Below are 15,553 nucleotides of genomic sequence, written 5' to 3'. Positions count from 1 at the left end.
GCCTCAAACTCAGAGATCCGCCTGCCTCTGCCTCCCGAGTGCTGGGATGAAAGGCGTGTGCCAACACCACCCAGCCTTCATTGTATGGTTGAAGCGGGTTCACATGACCTAGAGTCTGGTCTGTACAGTGAACGTCTAACATCTCGTGTTTGTTTTTCCTTTGTCGTATATGTGTGGTGTGTGTGAGGCTGTGTGTGCAGAGGAGGTGTGCATGTGTGCGCGCGTGTGTCAAGGCCTAAGATTGATGTGAGGACTCTATCTCAATCACTCTTCCACCTTAGTCTTTGAAGAGCGTGCCCGGTCAATTCCAAAGCTTGTTAATATGACCAGTCTGGGCTAGCCACCTTGTTCTGGAGATCCTTTGTCTCTGCCTTCCATGGCTGGAATTAAAGGTGAACTGCCACACCCACCCATCATTTATGGGGGTCCTAGGGAGTCCCAGGTCCAGCCCTTTTGCCTACAGCATAAATGCTTTAACCGCCGAGCCATCTTGCCAGCCTTCGTGCTGTGCTCTCTGCACCACTGCTCAGTAGAACCCCGTTTCCTCCTCATCCACCTTTCCATTTCCTATGCAAACACGTCAGTCCCTGGACCCTCCTTTCTACCTTTCTACTGCTGCTTTCAAGGCCCAGCTGCTGCCAGTTTTATACGCTCTGCTCTCCACTGCTGTTTGCCTTCTTTAAAAAAAAAAAGTTTTATTTAACGTGTGTGTGCGTGCACGCACGTTTGTCCACAGAAGCCAGAAGAGAGCATCAAATCCCCTTGAGTTGGAGTACAGGCAGCTGTGAGCTACTTGTGGGTGTGAGGAACTGGAATTGGATCCTCTGCAAGAGCTGCAAGTACACTTAATCACCAAGCCATCTCTGCAACCCCTTTGCATTTAACAATAAGCCTGGCCGCACTATTTCCTGCTTTTAAATACATTGCATTTAGCTGGCGTGGTAGTGCACACCTTTAATCCCAGCACTTGGGAGACAGAGGCAGTTGGATCTCTGTATTTGAGGCCAGCTTGGTCTACAGAGCGAGTTTCAGGACAGCCAGACTACTACACAGAGAAACCCTGTGTTGGGAAACAAACAAACATTGTTTTTGCCCATTTGCCTTCTAGTTAGTGATTTAATCCTCTTACATTGTTAGTGAGGCTTTTCACAATCTAGCCCTGCCTGCCAGTCCAGCCTCAATGCCTGTGTCTTTTGCATCTTGTTCTTCACGCTTCAACTAATTCGGAACTACTCACATTTCTGCTAATTCCTAATTCGTTCCTGTGGTTTAGCCCTCTCACCTTTCAGCTCCTTGCCCTCTCACCTTTTGTGTGATGGAATCCTGTTTATTTGTGCATATATTTAGGTACATAATTGTATTTATATTTGGTTTTGTGTGTATGTTTTCATGTATTATGTACATGTTTGTGGATACGCTTATGTATGTGTGTGGTTTTATTGTGCATGTGATTATGCATGTGTATTTGCATGATGTATTTGTATATATATATACTTGTGTGCGTGCGTGCGTGTGTGTGTGTGTGTTGGGTCTGAGCTCCAATACCACAAAAGGAGAAAGGTCACAGGGGATTGGGAAATTAAAGACCTGAGGAGCCATAGGCAAATGCGACATGCTTTATTTACTGAAACACAGGTAGATGCTGGCAGGTACCCAGAACACATCAGCACACAGCCTGCACAGAATTAGACACACAGGCCAGTAGATAGACAGCTGAAGTTTTTGCTCTCTAGGCTGTATTCAAACAGAATCCTACAATAAGTGGCATTTTTCCAGGAGTAGTTATATAACAGAGTCACTGGCTCTCTGGCCCTCTGGCTGTCCAGTGTTAGCCATCTTTGTCTCATCCTGGATAGTCAAATGAGCACATGTATCTAAACTCTAATTGTCCTTTATGACCTTCTATTCCCGGTAGTGTGTGCACACATGTTTCTACATACGTGAATGTGATTATATGGGTGTGCTAGAGGGTTTATGCATGTGCGCTTGTACATGCGCTTGTGTGTTGCACTTTTGTGTTGTGTTCGTGTGCATGTGTGCACTGTGTTTGTGTGTGTGGGAAGGTGAAAGAGCATGTGTTTCTGTGAGTGTGCCTGTGTGTATGTGTGTGTGTGTGTGTGTGTATGTGTGTGTGTGTGTGTGTGTGTGCAGGTGGGCCAATATGAAATTTTGTGTCTGTGTGCCAGGAGAATGGCATGCTGAAATGACATCTATTTCAGAGGCTGTGCTTAGAAATATATTTTAGTTGGATAAGGTAGAGTTTGCCTGTAATCACACCACTCAGAAGACTGGGGTGGGAGCATGGTGGGTCCAAGGCTAGCTTAGGCTGCATAGTGAGATACCATCTCAAAAACTAAATCCCATGGGCTGGAGAGAAGAGTATTGCCTGCTCTTCCAAAGGTTCTGAGTTCAACTCCCAGCAACCACATGGTGGCTCACAACCATCTGTAATGAGGTCTGGTGCTTTCTTCTGGCCTGCAGACATACACACAGACAGAATAATGTATACATAATAAATAAATATTAAAAAAAACAACTAAATCCCATGTACACGTATATTTTTAAAGGAATATCTGAGTATAAGAGGGAAAAGAACAAATATGCGGCAAAGAATTATCATACTTGACAAATGCCCTAGTCCAGTGCAGTGAGCATTTAATGATAAACTTTAAAGTTTTTACACAAAATTCCAAGACAAATAACGCTGCGCACATGTTTGGCAGTCACCCCAGACAGAATCTCACCCCGCTGTGGTTTCTGATGGATGGCTCAGTGTGACTCAGGCATTCCAGTCCTTCCTTGAGCTAAGCCTAGGAATTACTCCCCTGTTCTTGAGCAAAGCCAACGGCATCATGACATTGCTCACCAGTGACTGGTTTTTCCCACGCGGAAATGGAAACACTGAGTGTGGATGCTTCACACGTCTGGAGTAAAAGCCATGTAATGCTTGGTTGCTAGAGGGAGGTTTTCTCCTCATTAATACATTTCATTTTATTTATATGATTTAATCATATTTAATAATCCTAAGACGGACATTTCTGTTTTTACCACGATAACCAAGGGATCATTTCTACATTCACTGAAGTAAACATTTAACTTCCTAAGCATTTTAGTGTCCTAAGCAAGTTGCCTTTTTGTTGTTGTTGTTGTTTCTCTGTAGCTTTGGAGCCTGGAACTAGCTCTTGTAGACCAGGCTGTCCTCGAACTCACAGAGATCCACCTGCCTTTGCCTCTCGAGTGTTGGGATTAAAGGTGTGAGCCATTGAGTTGTATTTTTTTATCTTTTCCCTTTACATTTATTTTTCTTCTGTGCTTTTGTTCTAGTCTTTTATTTTAAAGATTTATTTATTTATTATGTATACAACATCCCTTCTATGTATGCTTACATGCCAGAAAAGGGCACCAGATCTCATTATAGATGGCTGTGAGCCACCGTGTGTTTGCTGGGAATTGAACTCACAACCTCTGGAAGAGCAGTCAGCACTCTTAACCTCTGAGCCATCTCTCCAGCTCCCTTGTTCTGCTCTTTTGAGGTGACCATATTCCTTCAGGATTCATGAAACACAGGCAGACATTTATTTTATACCAACTACTTGTCACATTCCATGTACCATGCTCATAGGTCATAGCCCGACCGGATGTTTTCACCTCTGTGTCTTATAGCTGTTTCCGTCTCCACTCATCATCTCTCCTCCTCGACTATCAACAACACAAAGACATGCTAGCTGACGTGAACAGTTAACAAAAGTCTGCCATCGGGATCCTTGAGTTTATCAGGTGTAAGAATAGCAGTGCAGTGCGGCGCTGGAGAGATGGCTCAGAGGTTAAGAGTACTAGTTACTCTTCCAAAGGTCCTGAGTTCAATTCCCAGCAACCACAATGGTGGTTCACAGCCACCCATAATGAGCTCTGGTGCCCTCTTCTGGCATACCTGCAGGCAGAACAGTGTATACATAATAAATCTTTAAAAAAGAAAAGAAGAAAGAAGAAGAGGAGGAGGAGAAGAAAGAAGACCCCACTGTGCCATCCTCTCATTCTCCCGTTCCTCATTGTCAACATGCAGTCATAAGTCACCCACATCTTAGACTTTAAATGCCCCCAAATATTATTGATTTGTATCTACTACTATTATTGTGTGTGAAGTATATGTGGGAGGGGTTCATGCACGCCAGGGGTGGGTCTCAAGACAACGTCCACCTGGGAATTGAATTCAAGTCATCAAATTTGTGCAACAAATGTCTTTAGCCATCTTCTTAAATTTTTTTAAAGTTTTCTTTATTATTATGTATACAGTATTCTGCCTGCAAGCATGCCTTCAGGCCAGAAGAGGGCACCAGATCTCATTACAGACGGTTGTGAGCCACCATGTGGTTGCTAGGAATTGAACTCAGGACCTCTAGGAGAAGAGGCAGTGCTCTTAACCACTGAGCCATCTCTCCAGCCCTTAAATAAATTTTTTAAAGATTTTTTTTAGTTACGTCTCTGTGTGTAGGTATGTGCAGATGTCCACAAAGGACAGAGGGCTTGAATCTCCCTAGGGCTGGAGTTAAAGGCAGTTGTGAGCTGCCTGAGGTCTGGGAATCAAACCTGGATCCTCTGTAAGAGCAGTACATACTCCTAACCACTGAGCCATCTCTCTGGCCCCGTAAATGCGTTTTAAATGTAGCCCCTGAAGCTTGCACTTATTGCAGCTTATTGTGCAGTTAGAATCTGTTGCTATTAATGTGGTTTCCCTGACTTCAGGCTCCATGCCACCAACACAGTGAAATTTCTCTCCTGATTAGTTTCCCCTGGTTTTGAAGCACTTCAATGACTTTTCAGTTAGGCAGTGTTGACCAATGTTACAGTAGCCAAGAATGGTGATAGGTGTCTATAATCCCAGCTCTTAGGAGGATTATAGACATGGAAGGATGGTAAATTCTAGACTAACTTGCCGGGCGGTGGTGGCACACGCCTTTAATTCCAGCACTTGGGAGGCAGAGGCAGGTGGATCTCTGTGAGTTCGAGACCAGCCTGGTCTACAAGAGCTAGTTCCAGGACAGGCTCCAAAACCACAGAGAAACCCTGTTTCAAAAAACCAAAAAAAATAAAATAAAAAATTCTAGACTAACTTTGTAGCACAGTGAGGCCCCGGTACTCCACCCCCACCCCACCCCCCCAAAAAAAGGAAGAAAGAAAAAGAAAAGCAATTACTTGGTATGCTGACTGACAGATTCTCTGGTCACTGTTCTGGAGATGTTTAATTGGCAAACTTATAGTAAAGCCTGCTAATTTGTGCTTTTTAAAAACTTTATTACCATCCAGGAGGTGGTGGCGCACGCCTGTAGTCCCAGCACTTGGGAGGCAGAGGCAGATGGATCTCTGGGAGTTCGAGGCCAGCCTGGTCTACAAGAGCAAGTCTGGGACAGGCTCCAAAGCTACAGAGAAACCTTGTCTTGAAAACAAAGCAAAGCAAAACCAAACCTTTATTGCCTTCATTTATTTTAGTGTGTGTGTAAGAGAGAAGAGCGTGAGTGAGTGAGTACATCATTCTCCAGCATGCTTGTGAAGATAGACACCGTCTCTCAGGCATTTGTTCTCATCATGTGGGTTCTGGGGATGGAGCCCGCATGAGTCCTCAGGCAGCAAGCACCTTTGCTGCAACAATCTTGCTAGCCTTACTTTGTGTTTGAATTTAACATCTCATTTGCTTACCAAACTTTCTATATGCTCTGCTTCTCCTCCTTCAGCTCTCCCCTGGGTATTGCTGTGCTGTCTGCTGAGAATGTTTCCTCCATTTTCATTGCTTAGGAAACGACTGCCACTTAAGAATCCAGCCATGAGCCAGGTGTTTGCAGACCTTTGGTTCCGAGGCTGACACAGCGATTAGTCTTCCTTGATGTCCCAACAAGTTTATGTCCACACTTGGTAACATTTCCCTACTTATTTCCATTGTACATGAGAGCTCTAAGAGCAATGGTTGTGTCTTGCTTATTTTACAGCTAAAAGGATACATTTACAATTAGAATGCTATGTGATTTCTTGAAGGAATGTAGAGAAAAGGGAACTCGTAGTCACTGCTGGTGGGAATGTAAGCTAATAAGACATTACTAAATCAGTGTGGCATTTACCAAAAAATTAAAATTGCTGGGTGGTAGTGCACACCTTTAGTCTCAGCGCTCTGGAGACAGCGCTCTGTGAGTTCAAGGCCAGCCTGATCTACAGAACAAGTTCCAGTACAGCCAGGGCAGTTATACAGAGAAACTCTGTAGGCTAAAATGACCCATATGGATAGACTTTATATCCTACCACAGAGATTCTTACACATCTGTACTCTTGCTGCACTATATTCTTGATGGCAAGGAAATGGAACCAGCCTAGATGTCCATCAGTAAGTAAATGTATAGTGGAATTTAAACAAATGGAATGTTACCTAGCTATAAAGAAAAATGAAGTTATGAATATGCAGGAAATTGGACAGATCTGGAAAATACTATATTAAGTGAGAGGATCCAAACTCAGAAAGATAAAAATCACATGTTCTCTGTCATAGGCAGATGTGTTGATGTCTGCATATATGTAAATGAGGGACATGAGAACGCATATAAATATGACACTAAGTAGGGGACCACAGGAGGGGACCAAGTGTGTTGAGGAAGAAGGGAGAGAAAGATAAAAATCACATGTTCTCTGTCATAGGCAGATGTGTTGATGTCTGTCTGCATATGTGTAAATGAGGGACATGAGAACGCATATAAATATGACACTAGGTAGGGGACCACAGGAGGGGACCAAGTGTGTTGAGGAAGAAGGGAGAGGAGCAAAGGGACACCTGTGACATGAGAACAAAAGGAAGGCTACGGGGGAGGGGGTTGGAGGGTGAGAGAGGAGGAGAAAGGGCCAGGGAGAAACAGCTCAAGAAACAGCTGGGCGGTGGTGGTCCATGCCTTTAATCCCAACACTTGGGGGGGGGCACAGACCTGTGAGTTTGAGACCATTTTATTAGGAAAAATGTCATAGCAAAACTGAATACTTTTTATGTTAGTAAATAAATGAAAGAGGCAATAAGTAAAAGAGCCTCTTTTGCTCCTCCTGAGAACCTGGTCCAGCTGTGGAATCGAATGACTTTTGCTCCCGCTAGAGCAGGTGGAGAACACAGCCTAGGTGCAGCAGCTGCATGTTTTCTGAGTATTCCCGACTTGGTGAGCCTGCCTGCCAGACATGGCATGCTGACTGCAGGCCCACCAGCAGTCTACTGCACACATTTCTGCAGAACCAGAGGAGAGAGGATGCCTGGATGTCACCGTGGCTGGATGCAGATAGCTAGTAAAGTGTTCTTTCTGGGAGTGCTGTGAGGGTGTTCTTGGAGGGATTGGCATTGTGGCAGTGGGCTCAGTGGGGAAGGTCCGTCCTCGGTGTGGGTGGGCTCTGATCAGTTAAGGGACGGAGTAGGACAACGAAGCAGAGGGAAGGTGAGTTTGCTGTCCCTCTTTTGTAGCTGGGACAACTTTCTCCAACATCAGAATTCAAATTCTCTGACACCGGCAGCCTGCTTATCCCTGTACTGACATCAGTCCATTACTGATACCAGTCCATTTCTATTAGTCAGGGTTCTCTAGAGTCACAGAATTTAGCAATGAATCTCTCTCTCTCTCTCTCTCTCTCTCTCTCTCTCTCTCTCTCTCTCTCTCTGTGTGTGTGTGTGTGTGTGTGTGTGTGTGTGTGTGCGCGCGCGCGCGTGCGTGCGCGTGCATGTGTGTGTGCATATGGGAATTTATTGGAATGACTGTAGTCCAACAATAGAAAATCCAAGAATCTAGAGTTGCTCAGTCCCAAGAGGCTGGGATCTCAGCTGCTCTGTGTTTGCTAGAATCTGGAAGAAGCAGGCTCAAATGCCAGTGAAGGGAAGGGTAAGTAGGCAAAAAACAAACACACCCACTTCCTTCTTCCGCAGAAGGTGTGGCCCAGATTAAAGAGGTGCCTTCCAGCCTCCAGGTCTGAATTAAAGGCATGTCCTCCAGTCTCAAGATCTGGAACAAAGGCGTGCTGTCTCGCTTCAAGACCTGGATCACAAGTGTGCCCTCCCATTTCTGGATTGTAGTTCTTTCCATTTCTGGATTGTAGTTCATTCTCGGTTGTCAGGTTGACAGCTGAAAATAGCCTTCACGTGATTCTAAAAAATCCCACCTCCTGCATTTGTCTCTGCCTCTCTTTATGTCCTATCGGTTCTGACTCTCTGCAGAGCCCCGATTCACACATTGTGTACGCTCTGATCATATGATCCAGTGTATCACTCCTCTGAACAGGCCTGAGGAAGGTAGGAGAGCCCGCAAGACCACCTCTGCAAAGGGGCCCATTCCCCGCAGAGCACCAGCTGTGGAGAGTTCACCATTAGCACCTGAGGCATGGTGGCTCCTGGCTTGTGGTCAAGCACTCACTACCTGATTGCCTCCCACTCAGGGGCCTGTGTATCAGCTTTTTGAATCAAAGTCAAGAAAGAATCCGGAGGTAGGCTCTGCTGGAAAGTCATGTGTTACGCTTTTTGTTCCAGGTTTTAGCAAACTGGTAGTCTATCATTCAAAATAGCATCAATCCACTTATTCACATACCTGCTCACAGTCAACTGCCTTCTTCTCGCCAAAGAAACTGTTAGGGAAATCAGCTAGTTGGCCAGTCAGTAAAACAGAGAGGACCCATCAAGAGCTGGAAATGTAACGCCTTTGGTCGTCACACGTGGATGCAAATAGAGATTAAGAAATAAATGACCCTTTTTAATACCATGTTTGCTCAGTAACTTTCTGTTACTGGATAAGCCCAGGCTAGCCTCAAGTCACTCACTGCCTTCCCGTGTAATCAATCTCCTATCCAGTTTTGTTTGTTTTACAGTTCCCCAGGGCTCCTTACCCTTACTACAGTGAGGTGATGAGATGCCAAATGTGGGGTGTGTGGCCGGCGGGAGAGACAGACAGACAGACAGACACACACACACACAGTTACAGATTTGAAGGCAAGGCAGGTGAGGTAGCATGGATGAAGACAGAAAGGTAAAGTGGAATGATAAGGCAATTTGTTTAATTCTCTCTCACAATTTTGATCACACATGAACTGACCTCAGTAAGCCTCTTGGTCTCCTTTGTAACATAGAGATAATATATAGATAATACAATTTACAAGATTAGACAGTGTGGACAGCACAAGCTAATTTACAAGAAATGCCGCAGAGGTATTTTCTCCTGCTTTGTTCCTGTCACCGTACTAACTATTCTCAGTCAAGCTTCAGGTTGACCTTTTCTTTTTTTAATCATCAATCAATTAATTAATTTAGCTATTTTGTCCACATGCATGTCTGTTCATCACATGTATGTCTGGTATCCTCGGAGGTTAGAAGATCCCCCGGGTCTGGAGTTCCAGATGGTTGTGAACTACCTTGTGTATGCTGGGAATTGAACCCCTGCCAAATGAATGATTATGAACTTGCCTGGTATGGGTTTGGAGAACTGAAACCAGGTCCTCTGCAAGAGCAGTACAGACTTCTAATTGCTGAGCCATTTCTCTAGCCTCCTAGACAACTCATTAATTAGAAGTATGTATAATACATCCATTGCAATGGATTCAGAAACATAGTTGCTCATGCTCTTTTTCTCTTATTTTGTTATTATAGTCATTACCCTCTTTAGCCAAGTGGTAGTGACTCATGCCTTGAATCCCAGCACTCGGGAGGCAGAGGCAGGAGGATCTCAGAGTTCAAGGCCAGCCTAGTCTACAGAGAGAGTTCCAGGACAGCCACGCCTGTTTCACAGAGAAACCCTGTCTCGAAAAACAACAACTGTATAATACTTGTGGGCTCACCACATACCTCCTAATCCCTGTTAAGTAGCCCTACTACCTCGTGACCAAGAATTCAAATACGCGAGCCTGTGCATTCCTATTCAAACCACCACATTCCACCCCATGGCCTTCATAGGCTAGTCGCCATATTACAATGCAAAAATGCATTCAGTCCATCTTCAAAAGTCCGCACAGCCTAGAACAGCCTCAAACTTGTTTAAAAGTCCGAGATCAAAGTCACTTCTGAGACTCAAGATGATCTCTTAACTCTAACTCCTCGTAAAATAAAAATCAAAAAGCAGATCCCATATTTCCAATATGTACTAGCACAGGACATATATTACCATTCCAAAAGGAAGGAGAGGGATCACAGTGAGTCAATGCTGGACAAAAGCAAGACCAAAACCAAACAGGGCAAACTCCAAACTCTATCTCTATGTCTGATGTCAAAGAACCCTTCAGATCTCCAACTCCTTCCAGCTGTGTTGACTGTCTCTCTTGGGCTGGTTCCACTCCCTGTTAGCAGCTCTCCTTGTCAGACATCCCATGGCTCTGACATCTCCAACATCTTGGGGTCTCCAGGGCAACCCAGGCTTCCCCTTCACAGATGCACACAATGACCTCTCTGGGCCTCCAACAAGGACATCCCTGACAAACCTGGCTTCTGTTTTCTTTAGTTTCAGAGGAAGAATCTTATATCCTTGGCTCTAAAGCCATAATGGCATGGCCAAAGTTGCCAAGCTCTGCTTGCTGGGACAGAACATGGCCCCCTCGTTCAATTACATCTTCACCAGCTTTCTCTTTTCCATGGTTTCCTTCATTGCCTAAGCTGGGTTGTCCTGAAACTTGGTCTGTAGACTAGGCTGGCCTCTAACTCACAGATACTCTCTGCCTCTGGAGTGCTGGGATTAAAGGCGTGCATCCCCACACTCAGTTCTTTTTCTTTTCTTTTTTTTTATATTTATGTATTTATTATGTATACAATATTTTGTCTGCATGTGTGCCTGCTGGCCAGAAGAGGGCACCAGACCTCATTACAGATGGCTGTGAGCCACCACGTGGTTGCTGGGAATTGAACTCAGGACCTTTGGAAGAGCAGGCAATGCTCTTAACCTCTGAGCCATCTCTCCAGCCCCCCACACTCAGTTCTAAGCTTTTCTTTAGTTCCTTTTTACAAATAGGAAATTTGGCTGGCTGGGATCTTGCCTTGAGATAACCACTCCTTTATTTCACTTCCCATCGGGCCTTTCTTTTCTGTTTCTCTACTTGAACACAGAATTTAGCTCCATTCTACTTCCTGGTGTCCTTTAATCTTTGAACTGTACACTTTGTAGTTTTCCTTGCTCAGCTCATTCTTTTTCATTATAGATCCACAGAAGAGTGACCACTAATGACCACAAAACAGAATCATACTAGGCTATTTGGAGATTTCTTCTGTCAACAGAATTAATCCAGATCTCTCTCTCTCTTTTTTTTTTTTTTTTTTTGCTTTTTCGAGACAGGGTTTCTCTGTGGTTTTGGAGCCTTTCCAGGAACTAGCTCTTGTAGACCAGGCTCTCTTAATGCTAGCCTCAGGCAGACTCTTTGGACAAGGGTAAAAAGCAGCCACATTCTTCACAAGAATGATCTCTCGCCAACACACTAGCATTCTCCTCTTCTGAAACCTCTTGATCCAGGCCCCCACAGTTCAAATCACACTCAATATCACTGTCTTCCATGCTCCTACTAGGATTGCTCATTAAGTCTGGCTTAAAATGTCTCATTTCTTTTCTAGTCCAAAGTCCCAAAGTGTTCCATATTTCTCCAAACAAAAGCATGGTAAAGCCTATCCCAGCAATACTGCAGTCCCTGGTACCAACTTCTGTCTTAGTCATTGTTCTGTTGCTATGAAGAGACATCGTGACCATGACAACTCTTAGAAAGTAAAACATTTAATTGGGGCTGGCTTACAATTTCAGAGGTTTCGTCTATTGTCATCAGGCCAGGAACCCGGCAGCATGCAGGCAGACATGATACTGGAGAAGTAGCTGAGATTTTTTTTTTTTTTTTTTTTTGGTTTTTCGAGACAGGGTTTCTCTGTGGCTTTGGCGCCTGTCCTGGAACTAGCTCTTGTAGACCAGGCTGGTCTCGAACTCACAGAGATCCGCCTGCCTCTGCCTCCCGAGTGTTGGGATTAAAGGCGTGCGCCACCATCGCCCGGCTAGCTGAGATTTCTATATCTGGATCTGCAGGCAACAGGAAGAGAGAGAGAGAGAGAGAGAGAGAGAGAGAGAGAGAGAGAGAGAGAATGAGAATGAGAATGAATGAATATCACTGCCCTGGCCTGGACTTCTGAAACCCCCAAATCCTAGGACACACTTTTCTCCAACAACAAGGTCACACCTCCTAACCTCTTTCAAGTAGGGCCATTTCCTAATAACTAAGCATCCTAATATAGTAGCCCATGGGGCCATTCCTATTTAAACCACCACTGTGAATTTAAATTATTCAGTTTCAAAATCAGGTCTAAATACCTGGGCGAGGAGTTTTGTTGAGGATTCTAGCAATATATTATATCCAACAGCAGTATGAACTCGTCGCTTGGATCAAAATCTTGGTAATGGGTGTTTATTAATTCACAAAAGACATTTTACAGTTCATGTAGGTACTGATCTGTGTGAGCCAGTAGCTTGTCAGTGTGTTTGTTTAATGTCAGGAACAAGGTTAAAAAGATTAATTCAGAGACTTTATTCTCTGTGTAGCCAGAATGTCAAAGCTTAAGTCTCTCTTTAATTGTGCTTTTTACACTTAGCTTCATGATTCTGAATGTGTGCCCCGTGAGTGTGCTTCTGCAGACCATTTCTATCATTGGCACACTTCACACTCACATTCATTGCTCACATTCATGCTCTAGGAACGTGACTATGAACTGGTTAATCTTCACTGATGGCTGCATTTAGTCTTATCTAGGAGATTGATAGGTGTGTTTGTAAGGATATTTCCTGCTGAGAAAGACCAGCAGCTTGTAAGCATCCACCTATTGGGGCATGGCCTCTTTTTTTTTTAAATTTATTTTTTATTTTTCAAGACTGGGTTTCTTTGTAGCTTTGGAGCCTGTCCTGGAACTAGCTCTTGAAGACCAGGCTGGTCTCGAACTCACAGAGATCTGCCTGCCTCTGCCTCCCGAGTACTGGGATTAAAAGTGTGTGCCACTGACGCACGGCATGGCCTCTTATACTATATACACGGATGAAAAATCTGGGTCCGTCCCTTTTCTCCTTCCCCTTGCTCCTTTCTGCCGGCTGCTCCTTTTGGATCGCGTGATTCAACCGGTCAAGCAGAGGATTCTGATTTGTGAGTTTACCCCTAAATAAATAACTACCTATTTCTCAATTCTGAGCTAGTGTGGGATTTAAGTGTCTGTTCACCGCTTCACTTGGCAGTTTCCTGTGACACTCATGGCGGGTTCTCCAAAGAGGATTAATTGATAAGTGTGTTTGTAAGGGTATTTCCAGAGAGGATTAATTGCTAGGGAAAACCCACCCTCAACATGGGCAGCACCATCCCATGGGTTGGGAGCCCAGATATACAAGAAGGGGGAAAGGAAAGCCCGCTGAGAATATCAATAATCCCCATCTCTCTCACTCTGCCTCCTGGCCTACAATTATGTGAGCTGTGTTGCTGTACTGATCTTTGCCCACCATGCCCTGTCCACTCCACCCTGTCCACTCTGCCCTGTCCTTTCCATCATGCCCTTTCCATCCTGCCCACCATGTCCTGTCTGCCTTGCCCTGCCCACCATGTCCTGCCCACCCTGCCCTTTCCACCATGCCCTCTCCACCACTCCCTGCTGAAGCCATGATCATAAGGAAATCCTACCTCATTTCTGTTAGGTATTGGTTTTTTCCCTCCGTTTTCTTTTTATTTGTAGGTAATACATCTAAGGGTATCAATGTAGTAAAACATTTGGTCTGTGAAATACCATAATGATTAGTACCAAAAGGAGTCATGGAGCTTGTATATATTATTAAACAATAATTTTTACTGTTGGTCATGAGAAGGGTTTCTGTTTTTACAGCCCAAAGGTTTTGGAGGTGCTTGTGGACAGAAGAAACAGCACTTTTCTTTTTTTTTTTTTAATATTTCTTTATTTATTATGTGTACAGTATTCTGCTTACAGCACCAGAAGAGGGTCCCAAATCTCACTACAAATGGTTTGGAGTCCACATGTGGTTGCTGGGAATTGAACTCAGGACCTTTGGAAGAGCAGTCAGTGCTCTTAACCTCTGAGCCATCTTTCCAGGCCCGAAACAGCACTTTTCAAAGTCTCCATGGGGTTATCGATAAGTACCACAGAGATTGGTACTTATCGGTAAGTACTTGGCCTTTCCAGTTTTGGTTTACCTGGTAGACGAGAAAACCATGGGCACCAGATAACCACTGAAGTCTAAAGAGCAGTTCCACACGCACCCGCTGACACACGGGAGAAATTCTCACAGTACGTGATCCCCTGCACTGTGTTCAGGAATGCATTTTAATTGCTTTTTTAAAAACGAAAGCAACACGCTCTGCAGATCATGGAGCGCTTACTGCAATTTTCTCCTTGCTCCAATGTCAGACTGCAAAAGGCTGAAACCATTATGTGTTCTGCTGATGATGCTGGCCTGCAGTCGAGGCCCTTGGCCTGCATGCTTTGTAAGTTCTGGAGCCTACAAGAGTCAGAAGGTCCAGATTCCCTAGCAACATACGGCCCACCAATGCAACTACTGATTCCCTTTGCCTCAGCCTTTAGCTGAAATTACAACAAGTCAAATAGCTGGTGCTTTCCCCTCTCTGGGTAAGGGAGAAGATCCATGGTTCACCAGTGTGTTCTGTCTTGCTTCACTGAGGAGCTGGCATGCTAAATCAAGGAAGGGTTTCTCCACATTATCAGATTCCTTGGCTGAAGTCTCCAGGAAATACATACACATTCTGAACCTCTGAGAATTCCTCTGCCTCTGCTGGGAGACCCCTCTCCTTTCAGCCAGGTCAATCTTGCTGCCCACTAGCCCAGTGATGACCTCATGGCTAGCATACTGTTCTATCTCTCGCAACCACTCAGGAAGGCAAGGGAAGGATTCCTCACAGGTGATGTCATAGGTAAGAATCAAGGCATTGGCGCTTCGGTAATAACTTCGGGTAATTGAACAAAATCTCTCTTGGCCAGCAGTGTCCCAGATCTGTAACTTTACTTTTTCACCATTAATCTCCACTGTCTTAATCATGAAATCCACTCCAATTGTGGCTCCTTGACCTGAGTGAATCGTCGGACTAGGCACGTCTTCCCCACTCCAGCGCTGCCAATTAAAACAATTTTGAACAGGAAATCATAATCTTCCATACTCATTTACACGGCTGGTTTGGAATTTTTCTCCCCACCCCAGGCATAAACGGAAAGGATATGTGACTGAGTCAGGCACGTAAGGGAAGGTGCTGCAGTGTCCTAAGTCCAAGGACTGGAGTCAGTCCTGGCCCTGGTCCTGCTGCTACTCAGGACTCAGCTGGAGCATGGTGAGCCCAGCAGCAGCAGCAGCAGCAGCAGCAGCAGCAGCAGCAGCAGCAGCAGCAGCAGCAGCAGCAGCAGGAGGGGAGAGGGTAGAGGGTGGATCAGGTATTTTTTTTTTTAAGACAAGGTGTGTAACAGCCCTGGATGTCCTGGAACTTACTCTGTAGAGTTCAGGCTGGCCTTGAACTCACAGAGATCTGCCTGCCTCTGCCTCTGCCTCTG

General features: G+C 44.9%; 1 pseudogene; it reads right to left on the bottom strand.

The window, feature by feature from the left end:
* Window positions 1-14,594: 14,594 nt before the first annotated feature.
* Window positions 14,595-15,149, bottom strand: LOC142858355 (ras-related protein Rab-30 pseudogene; annotated as a pseudogene).
* Window positions 15,150-15,553: the final 404 nt, after the last annotated feature.

This window comes from Microtus pennsylvanicus, chromosome 10 (genome assembly GCF_037038515.1).
Source record: "Microtus pennsylvanicus isolate mMicPen1 chromosome 10, mMicPen1.hap1, whole genome shotgun sequence".
NCBI lineage: Eukaryota > Metazoa > Chordata > Mammalia > Rodentia > Cricetidae > Microtus > Microtus pennsylvanicus.
Note: the sequence above shows the minus strand (reverse complement) of the source record. Positions and strands in the feature narration are given on the sequence as shown.